The sequence below is a fragment of the Puma concolor genome, chromosome A1, assembly GCF_028749965.1.
Source record: "Puma concolor isolate L17-30 chromosome A1, mPumCon1.1.hap2, whole genome shotgun sequence".
Classification (NCBI taxonomy): Eukaryota; Metazoa; Chordata; class Mammalia; order Carnivora; family Felidae; genus Puma; species Puma concolor.
The window spans coordinates 122,322,316-122,348,081 of record NC_141667.1 but is presented as its reverse complement, the minus strand read 5'-3'; the positions used below and the strand labels follow the sequence as shown (position 1 = coordinate 122,348,081).

General features: G+C 44.8%; 1 protein-coding gene and 1 long non-coding RNA gene across 7 annotated transcripts in view; one reads left to right on the top strand and one right to left on the bottom strand.

The window, feature by feature from the left end:
* The window catches only part of FGF1 (fibroblast growth factor 1), a 103,677-nt gene extending 100,554 nt beyond the window's left edge, over positions 1 to 3,123 (bottom strand). The window contains exon 1 of one of the 3 annotated variants that reach the window (XM_086701581.1): positions 2,717 to 3,123. The gene's annotated coding sequence lies outside the window, so the exon portion shown is untranslated. The remainder of the gene's footprint in view (positions 1 to 2,716) is intronic. The other 2 variants (XM_086701556.1, XM_086701531.1) reach the window with 2 other exon arrangements.
* LOC147584396 (uncharacterized) overlaps positions 1 to 25,766 on the top strand; it is a 58,055-nt gene that overhangs the window by 4,094 nt on the left and 28,195 nt on the right. For 3 of the 4 annotated variants that reach the window (XR_015249343.1, XR_015249340.1, XR_015249341.1), the window contains exons 3-5: positions 7,610 to 11,845; positions 15,040 to 15,095; positions 18,780 to 19,409. This is a non-coding gene — a long non-coding RNA (uncharacterized LOC147584396). The remainder of the gene's footprint in view (positions 1 to 7,609; positions 11,846 to 15,039; positions 15,096 to 18,779; positions 19,410 to 25,766) is intronic. The other variant, XR_015249342.1, reaches the window with a different exon arrangement.

Sequence of the window (25,766 nt, the reverse complement as noted above, 5' to 3'; positions counted from 1 at the left end):
AATAGGATCTGCTCTTGAGAAGATGCTGACCCATACAAATAGGTCAGTGTGTGTCACGGAAACCACATACCCTCAAACCAAGGGCCTCGCTGGCATCAGAGGTGACAGCATCAGACAAGAGGCCAGTGGCTGGTTGTTAGAAGCATAGGTAGTCCAAAAAAATACTCACCATAGTCTCAACATTTGGTTTCCTTTGAGGTCAGATTTTGTTGCTTTCCAAATCCTGCGAGCTACCCTGTGAGGGTAGAAACGTCAGGGCCATCTGCCCAATGATGGACAGCCAAAAGGGCAAGTTGAAATTCTAAAACCCACTTTCAGCTAACATTTCCTCAAAAGTACCTCCCTCTTCAGGGCCCCAGAGGCATCTCCTTTTGTGAAATCCATGCTCCCCTGACCTTTGTGGCTTTGGGGTAGGCAAGTGTCTCTTCGCCCCTGGGTACAAACTAATAAGGACCCCCCTGTAGAGGCACTCAGAGCCCCAAGTGGCAGAAGGTGGGTCCAAAACACCCAAGCTTACTCATGCTCTTTGACCAGCCAACGGTGTTCCTTGGTCTTGAAAATCAGGCAGCCAGAAGCTCCCCTGATAAGTATGTAAATGCCAAATTTAATAGGAAATGAGATGGCAGGCATGCCTGGGTTCTAACTCCCATGTCACCGCTTAAGGGACAAGTAAGTTAATTCTATGAGCCTCAGTTTCCCCATATGTTAAATGAGGGTTAATGCCAATATTTGCCTTGTAGGGTCATCGTGAAGGTTACCTGAGATGATGACTCTGAGGCTGCAGCATACAGCTGGAGCTCAATTAATGTTTGCTATAATTATTACATTACTTTTAAAATCAGAATTTAGGACTTCACATAACCTAGCCATCCTCTCTCAGGTATTTATGGAAGCTGGGTTTCTATTGGTCACTTGGCACTTGCTATGTGTCATACACCACAGAGAGGGCTAGGGATAAAATCCAGTTTCCCCCAGGAATGTAAAATTCAAATTTTTTACAGGGTGCGAGATTGCAGAAAGGCTCGACAAGCCAGGGAAGGCCTCAGGGGAGGCAGCACTGAGGCTGGCCCTTGAAAGGCAGGGTGGGTTCACATCCACAGAGCAGAGGGAGACACAGGTGGACAAGGACAGGGGACCAAGGAGGGGAGATCTATCTGCACACAGGCAAGGTTGGGGGCCTAGGTGGGTCTCATCATGATGGGTCATCTGGGCACTGAGCCCAAGAAAAGCCTTCTGTTTTCTTTTGCACTATGTGGGGGTCTCTCTAGGAATGAGATGCCATGGGGTCTTTCAGTCACTTCTACTAATAACTATCCTTATTATGAGACTTTCTGTCACTGATTTTTGTGGACTATAAGAGGGAGGAGAAGTGATGTTGGAGGAGTTTTAAGTCTTCATCCAGACCATCACAAAAATAGCAATGCACAGTGGCAAGCATTGTGTCCAGGCCCCTCCTCTAGGATTAGCACCTTGGTTATCTTTGGGGACCCAGCCCTTCATTCCTTCCAGTCTGTGTGGTTTGGGTGGGGATGACTACACCCCATGGCAAGGATGGCCACAGTGCCCACACTGGTTCAGTGAGATGCGACTCTGAGACTCTAGACTCTTGGGAAAAGGACATGCCTGTTCTTCTAGAGGGTGGCTTTGCCATTAGGGTGTCGGCCTGGAGTTGCTGGTGGCCGTCTTGCCACTGCCTTAGGTGAGTCTTCCTGGGATACAATGACACGGGGATGCAGAGCCAAGAAACAGAGAGAGACAGAGTTGGGATGCTACCATCTGGGCACCTGGATCCCACCATACCACAGCCTTTTCAGTTACACAAGCAAACAAATTTCCTTCTTTTGGCACAAGTCTCTCCAAACCGGGTTTCAGTCTATTGTCGCTAAAAGAATCCTGCTTTACTGGAGTGTCTTGCTCCCACCTACGTTTTGTGGGCTTCTTCTTAGCATAGGTATTTGTGGTCCATAGTCAGGGGGTGGCGTGGTGTGTAACAAGGGTCAGTGGTACGCATTTGCTAGTGATGGCGACATCTGTACACATCCCCAGACAGGCACAAGTACATGTCATGTGCTTGGGAGGGGAAGCCGAGACTGCAAAATTGCCTTGTCTTCTTTGTCCCTCGACTCGGCTTACAGAGCAATTCTCCCCAAACCCTGCATTTTATCCCTCTTGTTCTCAACCAAAGAAATGAGTTCTGGGATCTGTTAAGTATATTTTACAGGGTTCTAAGAAGTCAGGAAAAGGTGTGGAAGGAATGAGGAGAGAGGAAGATCTGCACTTCTCCCTTGTGGGTTTTTTTTTTTTTTTCCCTTTTGTCCAATAATAAGGAATGAGCCGGCCTCCTTTTGTTTCCTATTTCATGCAGGGCTTTTTAAAACTAAGATGAACTCGACTGCAATGGGATTTGTCTAATGGTTTCTTGGAAAACATCTTCTTGGATCTCAGCAAACATAATTCACTTGGTGGGAATCATTTCTCACTTCCCCGCTAAGAACTGGACCTACCCTGTTCTTTCTGGGAGCATAGTAGCCTCAAAATGAGAGAAGAGAGTACAGGTATTTTAAGCTAGCATCCATCACACAGACTCAAGTCTGCCAGAGACCCAGATCAGGGAGGAGAAGAGGAAGAAGAGGGGCAGGGGAGAGCGTTCATGCTGGACCCGAGCACGAAGTCTGCAGTCATGAGCCCCTCAGAGAAACGAAACGGATGCACTCACCTCTTTGCTTTGGCTCTGGGGCACTTTCTTTCTGGGGCGAGGCAGCCACAGCAGCCTACAGCGTCCAGGGTGACCTAACGGGAGTGCTGCAGGCAGGCCACTGCAGGAGGAAGGGAGTTCCCATTCTCCATCAGAAGGGAGTGTCCTTCACCAAAAGGAGGCGATGCCCTTATTCCCCTGGAGTTGAGGCTGTTGGTTCCGCCTGTCCTCTCTCTCCTGCTCCCTCTCTGGTGTGAATGGAGCTCAAGGGAGTCCTGAGAGAAGAGCTGAGTGCAAAGCACACACCACACCCGCCCTGATACAGGTTGTTTTCCCAGCCCGGGAGAGCCAGGGGAGGGAGGCAGCCAGTACACTGGGAGGCCACCCTCTCCGGGGCCCCCCACCAGTGCGGCTGATGCTGGGGTACCCACGGAAAGCCCAAGGACAGGCACTTGTGTATTTCTTTCTCCCCTCTCATGTGATCTTATTTTTGGGCTGGATACAAAAGCTATTTGGGGGCTGGATAGCTGCCAGGTGAAAGGACCATTATCTTATCCAAGTTGTCTCCGTGCCTCTGTCTGAGCTAGTCTCTGTTGCCTCTCCCCGTATACGGCAGAACTGTGGGGATCTTGCTGTGAACCTTACTTTTCATATATCCCAGCAGTTAGTCCACATTACTAACTTTATGTCAACTAGCTTACCCCCATCCTGTGAGGTTTCACAGAGGACAAGTATAATGAACAATGCCATTACTATTATGTCTGAGGCTGGTTGACCTGTCATATAACCAACATACAACACTATCTTAGACATAGAGACCCTCTTATCAGCACTGGGGTGGGACCTTCGGACCTGGAAGGCGCTCAGGAGCGAAGTCAAGGAACAGAGTGAGGTTGTAACACTGAAGGGCCCTGACTCCCCCCTCCCCCAACCGGATGGCTGCTTCTGCTTCTATCTCCCAGGGGTATAAAACTTAAAATGTTTAAATGGCTTGGTTTTTCACCTCTGAGTTTTCCTCTTAAGACATGAATGGAAAGTTTTGAAACACTCATGCCTGACAAACGCTGTATCATCATCTTCACGATCATCACTGTTATTTATTAAGCTCTTGCTAAATGCCATTCATGTGCTGAGCCCTTTTCCTGCGCTGGCTCATTTCTCCTCCCAGCAGCCCTCTGAGGAAGGTAGTCATGTTCGGATAGGACAGCAAGAGAAGCAGAGGCTGGGAAAGGTGTGCTGGCCAGGGAAAGACCCGAGCCACCCATCTGTCTGATTCCAGAGCAGGAGTTTTGGGCCACTGTGCTTACTGTGTGCTGAAGCTATAAATTACTGAGATTTCACTATTGTTTTCATTTCCTAAGAGGAAAATAAAAAACCTCACGGTGGATTCAGATGCATGACTTCACTCCTCAATTTCTTTCCTAATTCCAGTTCTTGAAACAGAGAAAAAGGTTTTCATCTGTTTACAGTCCTGGGCCCTGATTCTAGATACAGGATAGAGGAGTCTGGCCTCCATTCTCCTTGGAGCCCGTTTTCTATGAATAATTCACTGTGCAAACACAAACACGCCAGAGGGGACCCGGCTGGGCGGCCCACTGCCCCTGAGATAGAGCCCCCGAGATCGAGTCGAACAGCTTGTCCAATACTGCCCCCTGCAGGCCTCTAGGCTGCATTACCCCCAGAATGGCCATCCAGACTTCGCAAGGATTGTTTTTAGGGAACTGGTTCCTCTAGGCACACCTTCCTAAAACTGATTTGCCTAAGAAAGTGCCTGTGTTGGTAATAACCCTTACTGGAAAGTGTACCCCTCATTCCACAAATCTTACTAAGGTGCCATTATTCCAAATGTGAAAATCTCCAGCTCCAGGTCCCCAAACTGGAAACTTCCTTTAATAATTTAATTCAGCTTCCTTTAATGATTAATTAAGGTATTTTTCTTTTTTTAGTTTATTTTTGTGAGAGAGAGAGAGAGAGAGAGAGAGAGAGAGAGAGAGAGAGAGTGCAAGCTGGGAAGGGGCAGAGAGAGACATGGAGACACAGAATCCAAAGCAGTCTCCAGACTCCAGGCTGTCAGCAAGAAGCCCAATGCGGGGCTCGAACACACAAACGATAAGATCATGACCTGAGCCGAAGTTGGGCGCTCAACTGACTGAGCCACGCAGGTGCCCCAAGTTTGTTTTTTTTATTTATTTAACAAAATTTGTTTCTTCTATTCCTTGAATTTGAGGGAAACTACTGTGAAAGTGAATCATAGGGAATCTCGGAAATAATAACAGATGAATGGGTATATTTAATTTTTTTTTAACATTTATTTATTATTGAGAGACAGAGAGAGACAGAGCATGAGCATGGGAGGGGCAGAGAGAGGGAGACACAGAATCTGAAGCAGGTTCCAGGCTCTGAGCTGTCAGCACAGAACCCGACGCGGGGCTCAAATTCACGAGCCCCGAGATCGTGACCTGAGCCGAAGTTGGATGCTTAACCTACTGAGCCACCCAGGCGCCCCGTGAATAGGTATATTTAAAGAATGATGTCACAACTTAAGTTTTTAATTCCAATATTTACAATATGCTGGAAGGTATTATCTTGAAGCCCCATGAACCTAATGATGAGCATGTAACACATCAACTTTAAAATGTAGGTAGAGGGGCGCCTGGGTGGCTCAGTCGGTTAAGCGTCCAACTTCGGCTCAGGTCACGATCTCGCGGTCCGTGAGTTCGAGCCCCACGTCGGGCTCTGCACTGACAGCTCAGAGCCTGGAGCCTGTTTCAGATTCTGTGTCTCCCTCTCTCTCTGACCCTCCCCCATTCATGCTTTGTCTCTTTCTGTCTCAAAAATAAATAAATGTTAAAAAATTTTTAAAAAAAATAAAAAATAAAATGTAGGTAGAGATGGCCTCATTTTTCAAAATTGTTTCAGAAGTCACAGGAACAAAAACTGACCGAAGCCTGTTGTACCTGGGGCTGGCCATTGCTGACTGGTAACAGATTGCTGTCCATCCATCCAAGAGAAGTGAGCACCTACTATATGTCAGGCATTGTTTTGGGCACTAGATAGAAACATGGTGAGCAAAAAGTTCCATGTTACATGCCAAATTTTTACTTGTGGCTGCCTCTAGAGAGTTGAGTGAGGCAAATAGCTTAATTTAGTAATACTCATATCTAAAATTCATTTTAGATAAGTACTAAGGAGGAGCATTTGGTGAGTAGAGAAGGTATAAGGGAGATTGACAAATAATGAGGATTGACTTAAGTCATGAAGGAGATGTCAGGGAAATAACATCTGAACCAAGAATAATGCAGAATCTCCATGAAAACCCTTGTAATACGGGAGGATTGGCAGAAGTGTTTTTAGAAAGGGCCTTTGCCCCTACACAAGTAAATCCGTGTTGTAAATCAATGTTTCTCAACTGGGACTCATTTCTTTCCCAGGGGACATTTGGCAATTTCTGCAGACATAGTCGGTTGCTGCGACTGGGGTTGTACTAGTGGCATCTAGTGGGTAGAGACCAGGGATCCTGCTGAACATTCTGCAATGTACAGGACAGCCCCCACATCAAAGCAGGCAGCCCTCAAAGTCAATAGTGCTGAGCTTGAGAAACCCTGTTGAAGAAGAGGGCAGGGCAGACCACACAAGTGTCTGTAGTAGATGTGGATTCATTTGTTCATTCATTCAACAAATACTTATTGAGTGCTCACTATGTTCAAGACACCATTCTGGGCATAATTGAGGCATACCAGGTACTCCTTAACCAAAATTGTCACCTCAAATGGCCTGCCCGGTTGTGTTTCTGTGATCCAGCCTAAAACTGTCACCATTCAAATAGTGGCAAAACTGGTCTTACTGCCTGGAGAAAGAAGAGATAAAAATGTATGCGTATTATTAGCAAGTTGGTCCCTGAAGCATTGTTTGTAAATAGTGGAAACAACCTAAGCATCTGTCTATAAGGGAATGGTTACATAATTCTAGTATATCCATATAATAGCGCCCAATAAAAAGGAAAGAAGCAAGTCTCCTTGAGATGACACAGAAAATATCCATGAAGGTATTGATAACTGGAAAAAAATGGGAAATAGCACGTAGAGTATAACTGATGTGATTTGTGTTTTTAACTTTTTTAATGTTTATTTATTTTTTGAGAGAGAGACAGAGACAGAGTGTGAGTGGAAGAGGGGCAGAGAGAGAGGGAGACACAGAATCCAAAGAAGGCTCCAGGCTCCAAGCTGTCAGCCCAGAGACTGACACAGGGCTTGAACTCACAAACTACAAGGTTATGACCTGAGCTGAAGTCGGACGCTTAACCGACTGAGCCATCCAGGCACCCTGATGTGATTTGTGTTTTTAAATTGGTTTATGTGTGTGTTTGCATATGCATGCAATTACTGAAGAAATTGTCACCAAATCCTACTAATGGTTCCCTCTAAGGAATGGAAAATAACTCTGGAACATGTTCATTGATAGTAACCCTCTACATAATTTCCTCCTTTCACATCATTTAGATTGTCTCCAGTTTATCCTTTTCATTACTACCAACATTCAACCGCTCACCAACTTCTGGAGATCCTTCAACTTCTAGGACAATTCCCATTCCTTATTAAATACAAGGCCCTTCCAAACTTGCCTCTAGTCAGTCCTCATAGGCTGTTCTTGGGAGCTGCTCGCCCTTCCCAGCCTTTTTCCCACCCCCACCTCCCTGGAGCTTTGGGAGTCCCACGGTGGACTCCTGGGACTTCATCATGCCATATCCTTTCAAGACAAGCTCACCTCTGTGCCTGAAAAGCAGTCCTCTTCTTTTTATACCTTTATTAGGATAGACTAGGTTATACTGTGGTTATAAATAATCACTGAATTTCAGTGACTTAAAATAACAAAACTGTATTTCTCATTAATGGACATCAACCTGTCCATTTTCAGGTTGGCTAGGCAACTCTGCTCCGTGTAATCCTTAATCAAGGACCCAGAGCTCAAGGAGGTCAAGGAACTCATCCTCTGCATTCAGGAAAGAAAAAAGAGGTAACGTTTACTACTACTTTAGAACCTAGAAGCTACTTCTTTCCGCATTTCATTGACCAAAACAAATCCTATGACCACATCTTACATAAAATGAGATGGAGAATTTATTTTTTTTAATGTTTATTTATTTATTTTGAGAGAGAGAGAGCAGGGGAGGGGCAGACAGAAAGGAAGAGAGAGAACCCCAAGCAGGCTCCCTGATATCAGTGTAGAACTGGAGGCGTGGCTCCATCCCATGAACTGCGAGATCACGACCCGAGCTGACATCAAGAGTCAGACACTTAACCAACTGAGCCATCCAGGAGCCCCGATATAGAGAATTTCAATCCTATTAGTTTCTTGGAAGGTAAGGAGTCCTAAATATTTGGGGAACCTGAATTCTATAAGTGTTAGGTATGATATTTTATATAAGTCCGTTAAGTCATTTGGTAATCGTGTTCAAATAATCTGTATCCTTATTCATTTACCTGCTCACTTCTTCCTGTGGTTTTGCCAATCTTAGCTTCATATTTTTGACTGTACATTATAAGATGTGTGCAAGTTTTATAATCACTGTCTCTTCCTTGTGAATTTGTTATGATGATAAATCTTTCTTTAGCTGTAGTAATGTTTTTGCCTTAAAATATAGTTTGATATCAATGTATACTATTAATATTAATATAATTTTAATTAATATTTACATATTTTCCACCATTTACTTTCAACATTTTTTAATTTTTTTAATGTTTATTTATTTTCAAGAGAGACAGAGTGTGAGTGGGGGTGGGGAAGAGAGAGAGGAAGACACAGAATCCAAAGCAGGCTCCAGACTCTGAGCTGTCAGCACAGAGCCCAGCATGGGGCTCAAACTCATGAACTATGACATCATGACCTGAGCTTTAGTCAGACGCTCAACTGACTGAGCCACCCAGGCACCACTCAACATTTTTAAAATTAATGTTTATCTGTTTCTTATAGATAGCATGCATATCTTTTTATCCAGTTCGATACTCCTTGACTTTTTAAAAAAGTTTTTTAAGTTTATTTATACATTTTGAGATAGAGAGAGAGAGAGAGAGAGAGAGAGAGAGAGGGAGCGCACAAATGGGGTAGGGGCAGAGAGAGAGGGAGAGAGAATTCCAAGCAGGCTCCACACTGTCAGTGCAGAGCCTGACATGGGGCTCGAACACATGAACTGTGAGATCATGACCTGAGCTGAGATCGAGAGTTAGACACTCAACTGACTGAGCCATCTAGGAGCCCTGATACTTTTTGACTTTTAATTGAAGTACTTTGTTCATTCACATTTGATGTAATTACTAATATATTTGGATTTAAGTCTACCATCTTATTAAATGCTTTCATTTGTCCCACATGTTCTATATTCTTTTTTTCCTCCTTTCTTGCTTGTTTTGGTGTGGTTGAATATTCTATATTTCTGTCTATTACCTTGGAAATTATATACTTCTTTGACTATTCTTTAGAGGTTATCCTAGACCACAGTGTGTGTCATTGACTGAATCAAAGTCTAGTGTTAATTGATATTTTTATCTTCTTCCACAGTAATACAAGGATCTTAGACCATTTTAATTTCATTTACCCCTTCATTCTGACTTATATATATTTGTTATATATTAAAAAAATTTAAATCCCCAATGGACATTGTTAAGTTATTTGGTACAGTCTAATTCATTTGGATTCTTCAAATTAGCCTTTGCATTCTTCTTCATTTTTTCCTATTATCTATAACCTGTCATTTAAAATCGTTTTCCTTCTGCTTAAAGAACACTCCTTTAGTATCTGCTGCTGGTAAAGAATCCCAAAGATTATCTTCATTTCATTTTTATGATTGCAGGCTGTTTTCTCTGGGTATGGAATTCTAGGTTTTCTATCAGTACTTTAAAGACATTTAAATTCTCCTAATTTCTAGCTGCTATTATTTCTGTTAAGAAGCAAGATAACAGTCTATTCTTTTTTTTTTTCAAGTAATGTTAGTTGATTTTAACATTTTTATCCTCCTTGTCTTTGATTTTCATCTATTTTACCCTGATGTACCTAGGAGTGGCTTTCTTTTATTTACTGTTTGGGGTGTCCAGGTCTTCTGGAATCTCGGCATTTTCCCAGCTATTTTTACTTTCACATATTGCTGCTAATTTCTCTCTCATCACCTCCTAGAACTTCAGCCTTCACTTTATCTTCCATATCTCTTCTTCTCTCACCGTATTTTCCATCCTTTTGTCTTTTCGTGTCTTGTCCTGATGTTTTCTTCTAACCTACTGCCCAGTTTATCAATTCTCCCTTCAACTGTGTCTAGTTAGTGGTTAAACTCATCCTCTGAGCTCTTTTGTTATTTATTGTGCTTTTCAATTGTACATTTCTATTGGTTATTTTACAAATCATCATTGTCTTTTTTTTTTTAAGTTTCTAATTCTCTGCCAGAATTTTTAATATTTTATCTCCTTTGCATAGTCTGTCTGATAACTGTAGTAACTGCAGTTTCCTGGGTTTTTATGGTAGTTGTTTCTGCTGGATCTCATTCATATTATTTCCTTATATATCTGGTTAGTTTCATGTGTGCAGAAATTGTGTGTGAAAAATTATTGGTAGAAGTTACACGAGACAGTATGGTGTTATATTCCTCCAGAGAGTATTTACATTTGCTTCTGCTAGGTACTTGGGGATACTAGCAATCTGGGATCACCTTAATCCAATTTGAAGAATTAAGCTCATTGGCAGCTGAGCTGAGCCCCTGCACAATGTGGTCTATCTCCTATTCATCCAGTCTTAAGGTGCAATCCATATGGCCCCTAGCCTAAAATGGGGAATTACGGGCACTCCTCTCCTTTGATGGGCACTGGATTCCAAGTTTCATCCCCTTACTATGCAAAACTGCTTACTATGCAAAAATGCCTACATGCAAAACTGCCTACAAAGAAGCATCTGAGCTTCTCGGTTGTCTCTTCCAGAAGCAGCAAATATCCCAAGGGGGAAAAGATGGTTGTTGGGTTTTCCTCCCTAAATGCCCGTCTTTTCCCAGATCTTGGTTTGGCACCTCTTTATTGTCTTTTTAATTGTTTGATGCTTTCAGGTTGATTTTATTTTTATTTTGTCCAGCCTTTGTAATTGTCCTCAGCAGGAGAGCAGGCCCCAACTATCTAGTCTGCTGTTTCCAGATGGTAGGAAATATAAATGCAGGAAGCAGGCCAGGTATATGTGCACGTGCACACCTTATGTGAGTGGTGGACATTGGGGTTAACCAGAGAGCATGAGTCTTTTTTGCCTTATAGAAGTGAGAGTCTCATGTTGCCAGATTTTTCAATTTTTTTTTTCAAAAGAAGTAGGAACTGCAAGCTTTTTAAGTGTGAAATCACAATTTTCAATGGTGGCTACAAAAAAAAAAATTAACTCTCAAGAAACCAAAGAAGACACATTTGCAGTTCAAATCCAGCCCATAGGACACCAGTTTGAAATATCTGAACTACAGGATGTGTTGATGGGATAAGGAGGGTTAAAGGTGGTCATCTTTCACTATTAACCTTAGCCTCCAGTAGTCCAGGCTGCCTTGAATAAACCCAGTCCCTCATATCAAAAAAAAAAAAAAAGTTTGAAATAAATTTGTGTCTTTACTGAAATGTCTTAAATATGCCAACCAGGAGGATAGGGTCTATTCATAACACCAACAAGGCTTCTGGAAAATCTCCTCTTCTCTCTCTTCCAAATCCTTCTCATGATAGCCCACCAGGTACGCCAATCCCCTTTAACTTATCTCTTGAATTCCCCTCAGTTCATCTCATCTCTGGCTCTCAGCTCCTTTATCCTCCCTCTTACCTTCTGATCTATTCTGCTTTCCTTTGCAGGTAATTCCCTGCCTTTTCTCTGGTGGGCTCACCAAGCCACCCACGCTCACAGCACTGCGTGACTCAGAATCCCTTCCAGCATTTTCCTACATTCCACACAAGAAAGGCTCCAAAACCTAGCTGCCAAGACTAAATCCTCCGTCACAGGAAGTGGGGGTAGGGAGCCAGGATGCTGTAAATACTCTAAAATCTGTATTTTTTCCCTGTCCCATCAGCTCTGCCATCTGGGATGGGGTGAAGCCAGGACGCGATGTCATTTGCAGAGGAAGCAGAGCCCGTTTCCGGGATGCTTTGGCACCAGGTTGAGTTTTCGGATGCCTGCCTTGTCACTTACCTCCTACTGAAAGGACAGGGCCCCCACCCATGCCACCACCCCTCTCGCAAATGGGGAGAGAGAAGCCAGAAGGAAGAGAAATCAAATGTGGACTTTTCCTGATTTGCCTCATAGTAGAAAGTTAGAAAAGCATGTCAGAGAATAGAAAGCATTTGATAAAAATAGCGTCTGTTAAGCCTGGGACTCAAGCTGGAGATGCATGGAAATGGAATTTATTCCTTCCTTGAGTGTTCCCCTACTAGGATAACAATTCTGTCTCCCTCATTAATGAATGACAGAGGCTTAAGATGCTGCTTTCTGTGACCAAAACGCCTCTCCTTCCCAGGGCTGAAGGTGGAGGAGATGCTGGCCGAATTGAGGAAAGCTACCAGGCTGTGAAGCCCCCTCTGGCCAGTCGGGTGTGGCTCTACCATCCTCACACCCACCCTTGACTTTGAGACATGGTGTCAAGGGTCCCACCAGCCTGTGAGATGGGGGAGCTGGGAGAAGGTTTTCCAGACTAGCCAGTGTCGCTGGCTCATAGGAACCTAATTGATAACCATACCTTTGTAGTATTATTACTCTCCCCGAGGGAGGCCTCTGGCCAGGCAGCCCTCTGTAAAAGGGCAGAGAAAACAGAGACTGATGTCCTCTCCTTCATAAAGCAGCTCCTCACGGTGCCTGGGGCTTTCACATTTTCCTCGTGCTACCGAGGACATGCAGAGGTGTCCCCCTCAGCTCAGGATGGGAACGCCAGATTGGGCCTTCCTCAAAGCACGTGCTAGAGCCCCCTGAACTCTCCTGGTGACCGTCATGCATGTCACCTGTTCTTCGGGGTGCTGCTCGAGACCGATGGTCCTTTACTGAAAAACAAAGCTGAGCCAAGCTAACAGCAGACGAGAACAAGTGATCAAGTGGCCCTGTTAAATGACCTGGGTTTTTAATGGGCTTTTTTGTGTGTGTTTGTTTTAATTGTGTTGGGGCGCCTGTCTGGCTCAGTCAGCAGAACATGTGACTCGATCTTGGGGTTGTGAGTTCAAGCCCCACGTTGGGTGGAGGGATTATTTAAAAACAAAATCTTTGGGGCGCCTGGGTGGCTCAGTCAGTTAAGCGTCCAACTTCAGCTTAGGTCACGATCTCATGGTCTGTGGGTTCGAGCCCCGCATACAGCCCTGTGCTGACAGCTTGGAGCCTGGAGCCTGCTTTGGATTCTGTGTCTCCCTCTCTCTCTGCCCCTCCCCTGCTGGCTCTCTCTCTCTCTCTCTCTCAAAAATAAATAAAAACTTAAAAAAAATTTAAAAACAAAATCTTTAAAAAACATTTTAAAAATTATGATAAAGTGTATGTAACATAAAATTTGACTTTTTAGCCATTTTCAAGTGTGCGGTTCAGTGGGATTAAGTACATTCATGTTATTGTGCAACTATCACTACCCTCCATCTCCAGAACTCTTTCCATCTTTTTTTTTAGTTTAAATGTATTTATTTTCAGACAACCTACATGATATTTTTTTTCTTTAAAAAAATTTTTTTAATGTGTATTTACTTTTGAGAGAAAGAGGGAGAGAGACGGAGGTGTGAGCAGAGGAGGGGCAGAGAGAGGCAGTCACAGAATCCGAAGCAGCCTCCAGGGTCCGAGCTGTCAGCACAGAGCCCGACTTGGGGCTCGAACCCACGAACCGCAAGATCATGACCTGAGCTAAAGTCAGACGCATAACCGGCTGAGCCACCCAGGCGCCCCATGATTTTTTTTTCTTAAAAACAATTCCTCTACTCCAAATAAATCAAGGTGAAAATGAATGAAGAGCTCAAGATGACATCTCCCACTTTTTGAAGTCCTGGTAGCATGGATCAAAAGCAGCAGCAGTGATGACACCAGGCGACAGATCTAAAGTAATAGCCAAACTTGTTAACATTTTTCCATTTCTAAACCATCCTAAGAGAAAGTCATACAAGGAGCCACACCATCCTCACCGCCGTAGTCCAGCCGGGCAACGCTGCCATCTGGCTTCGTGTTTCCACCAATAAACAGCCGGTGGTTTTTGCAGTTAGCCAAGATACGCTTGATTTGGATTCATCAAAGGTTTATTTACTCTTCCTGGTCTCTGGTCTTCAAGTTTGCCTTTGGTTGGGTCCATGTGGTCTTTGATGAACTTCCTGTAGGCTTCTTTTGTGAAGCTGGTTTACTGCAAGTGATAGTTCGTTGATAGTATCAACACCGGCGATTGTTTTTGGTACCTTCGTTCTCTGGGTCTTTAGCAGAGGCAACGCCATAAATGAGTGAGTCACCAGCGGTACGTCTGTCCTCCTGGCCATCTTCTCCTCCACCTCCAGGGGCTGCCCACCCTTGATCTCCCAGGTCTTGACGTCTGAGGACTTACCATCATGGTTGATGAGGTTGCAATACATGATCACAGTGGCAGGTGGAGACAGCCAAGTGGGGCTTTGGGTGAGCAGGAGCCGGGAGCCTGGAGGGAGTGGTGCAGCCTGAGCAGTGCTCCACTGGGGAGGAAAGCAGGGAGCAGGCAGAAAAGCAGAGGCTCTTTTTGTCTTGCAAAACAGAAACTCCATGCCCTCAGACAACAACTTCCCCTCGCTCCCTCCCCTTGGCCCCTGGCAAACATCAGTCTGCTTTCTGTCTCTATGATCTTGACTATTGTATGCACCTCATATGAGTGGAAACATACGGTATTTGGGCTTTTGTGACTGCCTTCTTTCACTTAGCATAATGTCCTCAAGTTTCATCCATGTGGTAACATGTATCAACATTTTCTTCCCTTTTTTATTTAAAAATATTTTTTAAATATTTATTTATTTTATAGAGAGAGAGAGGCAGAGGGTGAGTGGGGGAGGGGCAGAGGGAGAGGGAGACACAGAATCCCAAGCAGGGTCCAGACTCTGAGCTGTCAGCACAGAGCCCTGTGTGGAGCTCAAACCCATGAACCGTGAGATCATGACCTGAGCCTAAGCCTGTCGTCTAACTGACTGAGCCACCCAGGCATCCCAACATTTCCTTCCTTTTTAAGGCTACTATTCCATTGTATGTATAAACCAAGTTTTGTGCGTCCGTTGATCCATCGATAGACATCTGGATTGCTTTCACTTTCTGGCTATTGTGAATAATGCTACAATGAACATAGATGCTCGTTTCAAGATTGTTTTGACCTGTTTGTATTTTCACAGGACTCTTCAGGAAGATAATTCGAATGGCGGGATATTTTAAGAACCCAAGAAAGCCGGTGAGAGTTGTTTTAGATGGAGACTTAGTGTCCCTTGCATCAAACCACGTCACCTGCATACGAGACTGCTCCCAGATACATGTATTTTGTATTTCCTCACTGAAAAGGATTCAAAGTAATGCCGAGTGGGAAGAAAATGTATAAACAATTAACTTCCCAAGCCACTTGGCCATGGGAATTTTGACAGTGGGTATTTTTATCAGGCAGTGACATTGGGAGGTGACAGAATGATGCAGGCACAAAAAGGCTTTGGCATTAAATCTGGCAGACATGTCTCCCCCACATGGGTTCCAAACACCTTCTTATCCTGACTCTCCAGGGTCCCTGTTGATTCCCACTTACCCCTCCCTGAGCTCTCCAGTGTCTTCTTCACTTAACCCCTTCTGCACTGCCACATGCTCAAGTCTTTTACAAAACAAAAGCGCTAGACAAAAGCACAACCCCTCCTTTGAGCCCTGTCTTTCACCTTCCACCCTCTCTCTCTCTCTCTCTCTCTCTCTCTCTCTCTCTCTGTCTCTGCCCTCCCCACCCCCCACCCCCCCAAGCCTGTCTTCACCATCCCCTTTCATATCCCACTTCACTTCACTCCTTAACCCACTCTGCTCTGGCTTCTGCCTCTGTGCTCTTCTTCCTCTGGGTTCTGATGGGTCTTGCTGGGTCTCCTGGTCTGAGCTTGTGATGGACCTGAGTCTCAGCCTCCTCTTCAAGGCAGCAAGGGCCCAGCATCCTGAGAAGCCTTGGCATATAGCTTCAGAGGCAGTCCCTAAAATACCAAAAATACTTATTTTTCCCCATGAAGGTGTATGGTAACCCAGGTAAAGGGTATGATCTATGGAACTATATCCTTACAAACTCAGGAACAAGAACAATCTTTGCGAAACATCTTTCAGACAGTGGAGCCTAGAGGCGAGGAGAGCCACTCCTATCATCAAACATACCTGGAGAGACCCCCAACTCTGCCAGTTGCTACCTGGGAGACTATGGGCAAATTACTTCAACTCTCTGTGCCTCCTCACCTCAGCTTGAAAATGGCCATCGCAATAGCACATATGTCATGGGACTATTGGAAAAAATGAGTAAGACAATGCGTGTCTTGTGCTGAGCGTAGTGCGTGGCTCATAGGAACCATTTCGTAAGCAATCACTCTCATCACTACTTTTTATGGGTGTAAGTTGACCTCAGTATCTAAGTCCATCTCGATTTTCATCTTGTAAAAGGTGAATGAACACATGTGATAAGGCTAAGAGGTGTATTGCAAAACTCTCTAGAGAATCACTCGTTTCCTGAGTGATCAGAAACTTTTAAAAGGGACAGCGTGAGAAACTACAGGGAGAAACCTTGCATGGGGGCGCAAGCAAGTCGGCATTCTCGCATGAGGATGAACATTCCTAGATGTCAGGAGATAAACCAGAAGGCACAAGAGCATGACGAACATGTGCCTGTGTGGTTAGCATCAGATAAGATGAAACATCTCTGTTATGCAAGTACAAACACAGACTGTGTGGGGAAACAGCCACTGGAAAAGCTATCAGAACTAAAATTAGACAGTAGTCAACAGTCTGGCCACCAGAGGAGGCATCTACTGTGATAAAACTGTAGACCTTGTTTTAAAATAAGTAGAGATATTTCAGGAACAGATTGTAGAGTACATGAATAGGTATGTGAGTCTGACAAAATGGCTGAAGCGCAGGCAGAAACTGAAGGACATTGAAGTGAAATTGGCACATGTTATTCTACAAATAAAGGCTCGAAGACAGCTGAGCAGAGAGTCTGGGCTTGTGCCTTCTAGAGGGGCAGCCAGTAGCACGGGTGGCTCTCAGGTACTTGAAACATAGCTAGTGGAAACTGAGGAAGTGCTTTATTGAAGTGTGAAATACACACAGATTTCAGAGACCAAGTACCAGACATAGAAAGAACGTAAACTCTATTAACAATTTTAAAAATATTGATCACATGTTAAAATGATCACAGTTGGGATATAAATGCTGAGTTAAATAAGATATACTAAAATTAATTTTACCATTTCTTTTTCTTTGTAAACGTGGCTTCTTTAAAATGTAAAAATATGCACATGGCTCCTCCTTGTGACTTGCTTTATATCTTTCTTGGGCTGTGGTGGTCTGGATACCCCTTTATTCCCCTTGTGCCACCCATAGCCACACTGGTAGTAACCATGACCTTGGGCAAGAACTGAAGGGGGTAATTTATTTTAAAATTTTTTTTAAAGATTTTATTTAAAAACTGGTGTAGTTTACGGTGTGATATTAGTTTCAGGTGTACAATGTAGTGATTCAGCACTGCTGCGACAGGTGCACTCCTTAATTCCCATCACCTATTTGCCCCATCCCGCACCCACCTCCACCTCCCCTCTGGTAACTGTTTGTTCTTGATGGTTAAGAGTCTGTTTCTTGGTTTGCCCCTCTCTCTTTTTCCTCTAAAGGGGCTAGTTTAAGAAGCATTAGCAGGGTGACTTGCACATAGTAGGTATTCAACATATGTAAGCTATGGGGGGTTTTTTGTTGTGATTTAATTCCAAAGAGCTGACAGTTTAGTTTATGTCAGTATCATTATGTATTTGAGGCAACATTTGAGGATGCCTTTATACTCGACCAAATGGGAAAGGAAAATCTGCCCACCTTTTAGGGCAGTAATACTCGGCTGGGGCCAGTTTTGCCTCCCAGAGCCATCTGGTGATGTCTGAGACACATTTGCTTGTCGAAACCTGGGGGTGGGGGGGGCACGGCTGCTACAGGTATCTAGAGGAGAGAGGCCGAGGATGAGACTAAACATCCTACAATGTACAGCGCAGCCTCTGCTCCACTCCCCAACAGGACAATGAAGGATCAGGTCAAAATATCATTAGTACCCCAGGTGAGCAGCGCTGAGTTAGAGACTCTTGGTTATTTACAGACTTTGATGAATAATCAAGCATCAAGAAATGTGTGGCACAGGGAGAACTACAGATGCCATCCAGGTGCTTTGGGTAGCCCCCCGCCCCCAGCAGCAGCATCACCAAGCAGGAAGTTATGAGAAACACACGTTCTTAGGCCCCGCCCCTTCCCCACTGAATCAGAATCTTTAGGGTGGAGCCCAGAAATCTATGGTTTAACAAGCTAGCCCTGCAGGTGATTGTAATACACTCTCAAGGCTGAAAAGCCTGCTTAGCTGACCACGTCCCCAGGTTACCTCCTCCCGCACGCTCCATGCCTGAGCAGCAGGTGGCAGCCGACCAGAATAACGGGACCAGATAACTGTAAGCCCTGCATAAAGCTGAGATGAGACACTGCATACTTGCGCCGGATTAACTGGGGACAGCTGGCACCAGTGCACTACCTCACACTCAATAATGCCACCTTTCTAATTTCGGGAAAGGTAGGGGGGAAAGCATGGTTCCAACTCACTCAGAGTCCCTTCTTAGCCACATAGCACTTACAGGGCTTTGAAATTGTTCAGTTGTAACTTAAGTTACTGAGGCATATTCACCAGCAAAGAATGCGGGGAATAATCTGGTTTGGACTTCTAAAGCACTTCGCACCCTACAAAATCCCAAGCCATGAGAATAAATCATTTCTGCTGCCTGGAGCACCTTTGGGCCAAGCACTTGGCACAACGCACACCTGAGTGGCTCTTGGATCCCTCCTGGTGAATGATGAACATCTAAGATTTCTGTGGATCTTTTGTCAGGCAGATAAAACTAAATTTGTTCGGCAAACTTGAAGGATTACAGCGAGTGCATTACCGTTCACGTAAGTTTTCCATTTGAGCCACAAGGGGGCACACGCCACCCTGCCATGGGAGTCCATGGTCCAAATAAAGATCCTGAAGGGGAAGGTTGCATGACCTATTAAAGAGTGAAGGAAGGAGGAGGGGACGGTTACTTTGTTGGTAGAGTGGCTCAGTGGTGTGACTTTTCGGTTGGACCTCCGCCCTGAACTCTAGAGCCGGGTTTCTCAAGGTGTGGTCCCCAGTCTGGCAGCATCAGCATCACCTGGGAGCTGTTGCAGGAAAGCAAGTTATTGGACTGTGTCCCAGACCAGCTGAATCAGAAGCTCTGGGGGCGGGGCCCAATGATTTCTGTTTTAACAAGTGTTTTCTTCTCCCCCATCCCCTCCAGGTGACTGCGGCGCTGGCTCAAGTTTGAGAACTACTGCTCTGTAGTCCAGAACATCTTTCTGGGAATTAGCTGGGATGCAAAACCATGTTGCCATCTGATCTCATCACACTTCTGCCAAGAGGTGAAATCTAAGAGTCCACGTTCTTGATGCCTGACATCTTCTTCAGGTCACTTACCTGAGAACACCTGAGGACACTGAGGTCAGTCATTCTGCATGAATATGTGCAGTCAGTCCCTGGCCCATGTAGGTGGGATTGCCACAGAGAACCAAAGACCAGGGGTCCCCGAACGGTGTGGTTCTGACTACATGTGGAAGCAGTCACATTGCAAAATCCCCCTCCCTGTGCTTCCTTGCTTTTCTATTCTCTCATACCCAGCTGCTGCTACAGCCCCTTCCCCCTTTCCTTCCCGCTCACTGCCAACCCTCGGTTTGCCCTAGTTTTCTCCTTTTTTGCCCCTAATCTCCCGGACCTCTTGTCCTCTTCCCTCAACCTGGTTCTGGTTTTGTTTTAAATCACACAAGTCTCAGGCATAGATTTAGCAAGGACAGATACCCCACACGGCAGTGGGGGTAGGCAAGGAGAGAACAGAGTGGATAAGGACAGATTTTGGTTCAGGATAAAGACTGAGAAACACCCAAGTGCACTGGACAGTCATCGCTTCTGTCCCTGTGCAGTGCAAGCCTGGGGCAGGGAGACCACGCTGTGGGCTGCAGAGCGTGGAAGAAACCCTTGAGGGCAATTGGACGTGAACTAAGCCCTGACAGGTGAGGGGGCTCCGGGGGAGCGGAAGGGAGGGAGGGGCCCTTTCAGCCCATAGCAGGAAGGAGCTCGAGTGTGAGGAGGCATATTAGCCTGTAGGGGATGATGGATATGATGCAAAGTCGTGGGAAGTGAGGCTGGATGGTTCCCCAGATTGAGGAGGTGACAGATAAAGTTGGAGTCAGTTCTTAAGCAGAGAACTGTGTGTAAGAATGAATTATATTGGTATTAAGAAAGCATCATTGTTTGCAGGAGTCGCAGTTACAACGCCTGCAGAGTGAGGCAGGTCAGATCAGAAGCAGTAGGGCCTGGAGGAGCTGTGGTCAGCTAGAGCACATGCCCTCAGTCTAAAGTGGGCACTTACTACACGAATCCAGACAGTTAATGCCATGGGAAAATGGGAGTCCAGAGGTGCCAAATCTTACAATGTCCCGAGAGAAGTCAGAACTCGACTTCTTTTCCTTAATGTGAAGTTTCTTCATTTTTAAAAACAGACTAGATTTTATTTTAAATCGAGGCATATGGGCACACACTTTACATCAGTTTCAGGTGTACCACATAGTGATTCGATGAGTCTGTACATGACGCTATGCTCGCCACAAGTGTAGCTGCCATCTGTCGCCATAGGAGGACGGCTGTATTCCCGGTGCTGTACCTTTCATCCTCACGACTTAATCATTCCATAACTGGACCGTGTACCTCCCACTCCCCACCCCCTATTTTGCTCACCACCCTCAGCCTCTTAACCTCTGGCAACCATCAGTTTGTTCTCTGTGTGTATGGGTCTGTTTCTGCTTCTTTTTGGTGTTGTTCTTTTGTGTTGTTTTTTAGATTTCATATATATGTAAAATCGTAAGGTATTTGTCTTTCTCTGACTTATTTCACTTAGCATAATAATGCCTTCCAGGTCCATCCATGTTGTTGCAAATGGCAAGATCTCATTCTTTTTATGCCTGAGTAATATTCCACTATTCATATATATCACATCTTCTTTATCCAATGCATCCATTGATGAACACTTGGGCTTCTTCCATATCTTGACTATTGTGAATAATGCTCCAGTAAAAAAAAGTGCATGTGTCTTTTCAAGTTAGAAAAGTTTCCTTTTCTTTGGGTGAGTACCCAGTAGTGGATAGTATAGTATTTCTATTTTTTATTTTTCCAAGAATTTCAATACTGTTTTCCACAGTGGATGTACCAGTTTACATTCCCACCAGGAGTGCTCAAGGCTTCATTTTTCTCTACATCGTCACCAATGCTTATTTCTTATCTTTTTGACATAGTCGTTTTGACTGGTAAGAGGTGATCACTCATTGTAGTTTTCGTTTACATTTTTCTGATGATGAGTGATGTTGAGCACCTTTTTTTTTTTTTTTTAATTTTTTTTTTCAACGTTTATTTATTTTTGGGACAGAGAGAGACAGAGCATGAACGGGGGAGGGGCAGAGAGAGAGGGAGACACAGAATCGGAAACAGGCTCCAGGCTCTGAGCCATCAGCCCAGAGCCCAACGCGGGGCTCGAACTCACGGACCACGAGATCGTGACCTGGCTGAAGTCGGACGCTTAACCGACTGCGCCACCCAGGCGCCCCGTTGAGCACCTTTTCATGTACCCGTTGGCCATCCGTATATCTTCTTTGATAAAAATTGTTTTTTAGTTGATATTTATTTATTTATTTATTTATTTATTGAGAGAGTCTGTGCATGCACGTGAGTCGGGGAGAGGCAGGGAGAGAGGGAGACAGAGAATCCCAAGCAGGCCCCATGCCTCCAAGATCAAGTTTGGAGCCCGACTGGATCACTCAAACTATGACATCATGACCTGAGCCAAAATCAAGAGTCAGACACTGAAATGACTGTACCACCCATGTGACCTGGCAACATTTTTATTCCTATCCTCTGCCCAGCTATTTTGTTGTTTGTTTAAGTAGACTCCATGCCCATGTGGAGCGCAGTGTGGGGCCTGAACTCACAACCCTGAGATCAAAACCTGAGCTGAGATTAAGGGTTAGATGCTTAACTGACTGAGCCATCCAGATGCTCCTCTGCCCATTTTTAATCAGATTATTTGTTTCTTCATTTTGTGGGGCACCTGGGTGGCTCAGTCAGTTTAGTGTCCAACTTCAGCTTAGGTTATGATCTCATAGCTCCTGAGTTCAAGCCCCCGTCAGTTTCTGTGCTGTTTTAGATTCTGTGTCTCCTTCTCTCTTTCTCTCTCTCTGCCCCTCCCCCACTTGCTGTCTCTCTCTTTCTCACAAAAATAAATAAAAACATTTAAAAAAATTTAAATATGGCAGCTAATTAAAAATTTTAAAATCAGGGCCTTTGGTTGGTCGATTCTGACTTGGATTTTTTTAAATATTTAACTTAAAGATTTTAATCCTTTTTTTTTTTTTTTTTTTAGTTTTTATTTACTTATTTAAGTAATCTCTACACCCAATGTGGGGCTCAAACTTATGACTGAGATCAAGAGCTTCACACTCTTCCAGCTGAGTTAGTCAGGTGCCCATCTGACTGGATTTTTTTATCTGGCCTGGGGATCTGTACCATACTCCCAACATACTAAAACTGTTGTGTCTTCTTAGTTTCCTCCTTCACTCTTTTCTATTAAATCAACTTATTATGAATAGCCAAAAAATGAGTATAACATTTACTGCACAAAAATATCGTAGTCTCCATGATCCTCACACAGCCCTATAAGATTAGCTACTCTTATAGAAGAGAGACCCCTTAGTTCTCTCAGAGAGGTAAAATAACTTGCTCCAGATCGCACAGTAAGCGGGGAAGCCGGGACTCCAGCCCAGGTGGTCAGATTCCTGGGTCATACATTTAGCCTGTGTGTAATATCCTTTCCTGTGTAGTTCAGTTATCGTATGTCAGTCACAGTTTTCCCTCTTCCACACATGAGTGATATTCATGAGGTTGTGTTTACCTTCTTGTGTTAAATTTTCCGTGTGCTTTTTCCCTTGCCCATGCCCTTGTGCGGAATGTGAGTCTGCTCTGGTTGGCTTGTCAAATATTTATGAGTCCTTGCAATGTGCCATGCAGCGTGCTGGGCAACAGTCATCCATCTTCATGAAACTGTCTCATTTCATTTTCTTATTTTACTTACTTTTGAAGTAAACGCTACCCCGAATGTGGGACTCAAACTCACAACCCACCCCAAGGTCAAGAGTCATGTGTTCTACTGACTGAGCCAGCCGGACGCCCCCGTGCAACTATTTTAATAGGAGACGGTGACAAACAGAAGCACAAAATCTCAACATAATATGGGATATCATCTTGGAATAAAGGCGTCTCCAGGATGTGGTGAGATCACACAGTGGAGTCCTGCAGGTGGGGGAAGGGGTAGGCCAGAGATGACTTCCTGCAAGAAATGTCATGGGGGCTGAACGTTGAGAACTCTGAGGAACAGGAAGGTTCTAGAAGCCAGCTCTGGAAGAGGCAGAGGGTGTAGGGTGTGGGCTTCAAGAGGAGTCTGGGACGGCAGGGTTAGATCTACGAGAGGGCTGATAGGCCACTGCCAGAGAAGGCAGGGTTGTTGGGCTAAGGGGCAGACCTCACAGAGAGAATGAAGATTGGTTTGTGAGGGAATGGGCAGGATGAATGAACTGGAAGGCAGGAAGAGGGCATTGTGAGAACTGAGCCTGGCACTTGGGAAGGACACACTACTGCTTATTGGTGTGGTGCTTCTGAGCAGGCCGCTTCACCTCTGTGAGCCTCAGTTTCCACACGCAAAATGGAGTCAGTCTCTCGCTCACAGTTTGGTGAGTGTTGGGTAAGATGCCCATGCCAGGTCTAGGCTAGTGCCTGGCCAGGGCAATCACTTAGACGATGTGAGTTGTCATCATTGGAGGCACGTGGTAAATGTTTTTTCGATGAATGAAGGAGATCAATGGCTTAAGCCACCTCAGTGATAGCCCCTGGAGTTGGGAGATCAGGGCAGGAGCTTGACACTGGCCCGTGATTCTACATGTCTTTTGAGGCCTGGGAAATAAGGGTCACATTCATTTGAGACGTACATACATTGTAGCTTTATGATAAACTCCGAGGGAAGCTATCTAGTCCCCCTGAGCAGCAACCTGCCTCAACATGCAAGTCTGACCACAGACCCTGCAGTTGAATCAGCCATCATTTGGTGTTGAGGCTGCTGATTTTCACCAGAGGGCTTGTCTGCACTCAGGTGAATCTAGCATTCCGGCGGGCTTCGTCATTCCCTCCAGGTGCAGACAGCCCCACCAGCAGAACCCTATCTCTGGGGCAGCTGCAGCAATCTGTAGCTCCTGGCACCGAAGAGCCCATCTGGTGGAAATAAGCATCCGTTCAGGAGGCCTAACAGCCACGCCGGCTCCCGAGTGATTGATGGATACAGCTGCAGCCCCAGTGTCCCTTGCTCCCAAATAACACAGAGCAGGACAGTCTCCCGGCCACTTGGGTAGCTCCAGGTGGCCACTTTCACCTTGGGGATTCCCAGGAAAAGAGAGGAAAAACTCTGTAAAATGATTACAATCGTGCTTTCCATATATGTAGTTATGTTTGCTTGAGGATCTCAACTGCTGGGGCACATGTCAGTTTTTCTCCAGGGTTTCTGTGCCAGCAGCTGTGTGCCTTGATTCTCAGGTAGTGATTAGGGTCCCTGGGGGAAGGGACCTGAAAAGTGGAAGTCTGGCTTACTTTTTTTCTGAATGAAATCATTTCTGTGACGGTGCGTCCCACACTTACCTGTGTGCTAGATTCCTCTATGGAGTAGGAACACCCACAGGCCTGCAAGTTCTGGAAGGATAGACCCAGACACCTGTATCATCAGGACTTCTCACACTGTGGTCTATAGATCTCCTGAATCCAATCACCTGGAGTGCTTGTTTAAAAATGCAGGTTCCGGGGCACCTGGGTGGCTCAGTCAGTTAAACGTTCGACTTCGGCTCGGGTCACGATCTCATGGTCCGTGACTTTGAGCCCTGCGTCGGGCTCTATACTGACACCTCAGAGCCTAAAGCCTGCTTTGGATTCTGTGTCTTCCTCTCTCTCTCTCTCTCTCTCTCTCTGCCCTGCTTGCGCTCGCTCACTCTCTCAAAAAAAAATAAATAAACATTAGAAAAAATTTTTAAATGCAGGTTCCTTGGCTCCACCCCAGACTCATGAAATAGACAGCTCTAGAATATTGAGGCCTCAGGTTGTTTTGAATGAAGTGTCCTTGACATTCCACATTGTGTTACTTTCATGATTCCATATTTGTATACATTGACCACCACAATATGTCTCGTTACCATCTATCCCCAAAGTGACCAAAAAAGTTTTTTCTTGTGATGAGAAGTTTTAAGATTTACTTTCTTAGCACCTTTCAAATTTGGGGTCCAATATTACTGACTATAGTCACCATGGCGTACATGATATCCCATGACTTATTTTATAACTAGAAGTCTATACCCCTAACCTCCCCTCATCCATTTGGCCACCATCATTCACCCTCCCCTTTGGCAACCACCGATCTGTTCTCTGTATCTATGCGTTTGTTTTTGTTTTTGTTTTGTTTTGTTTGTTCACTGGTTTGGTTTTGTTTAGATTCCACATATAAGTGGAATCATACAGTATTTGTCTATCTGATTTATTTCCCTATGGATGGCTTTATTTTTATTTTTTATGAATATAATTTATTGTCAAATTGGCTTACATACAACAGGCAGTGCTCATCCCAACAAATGCCATCCTCAGTGCCCATCACCCACTTTCCCCTCTCCCCCACCCCCACATCCACCCTCAGTTTGTTCTCTGTATTTAAGAGTCTCTTGTGGTTTG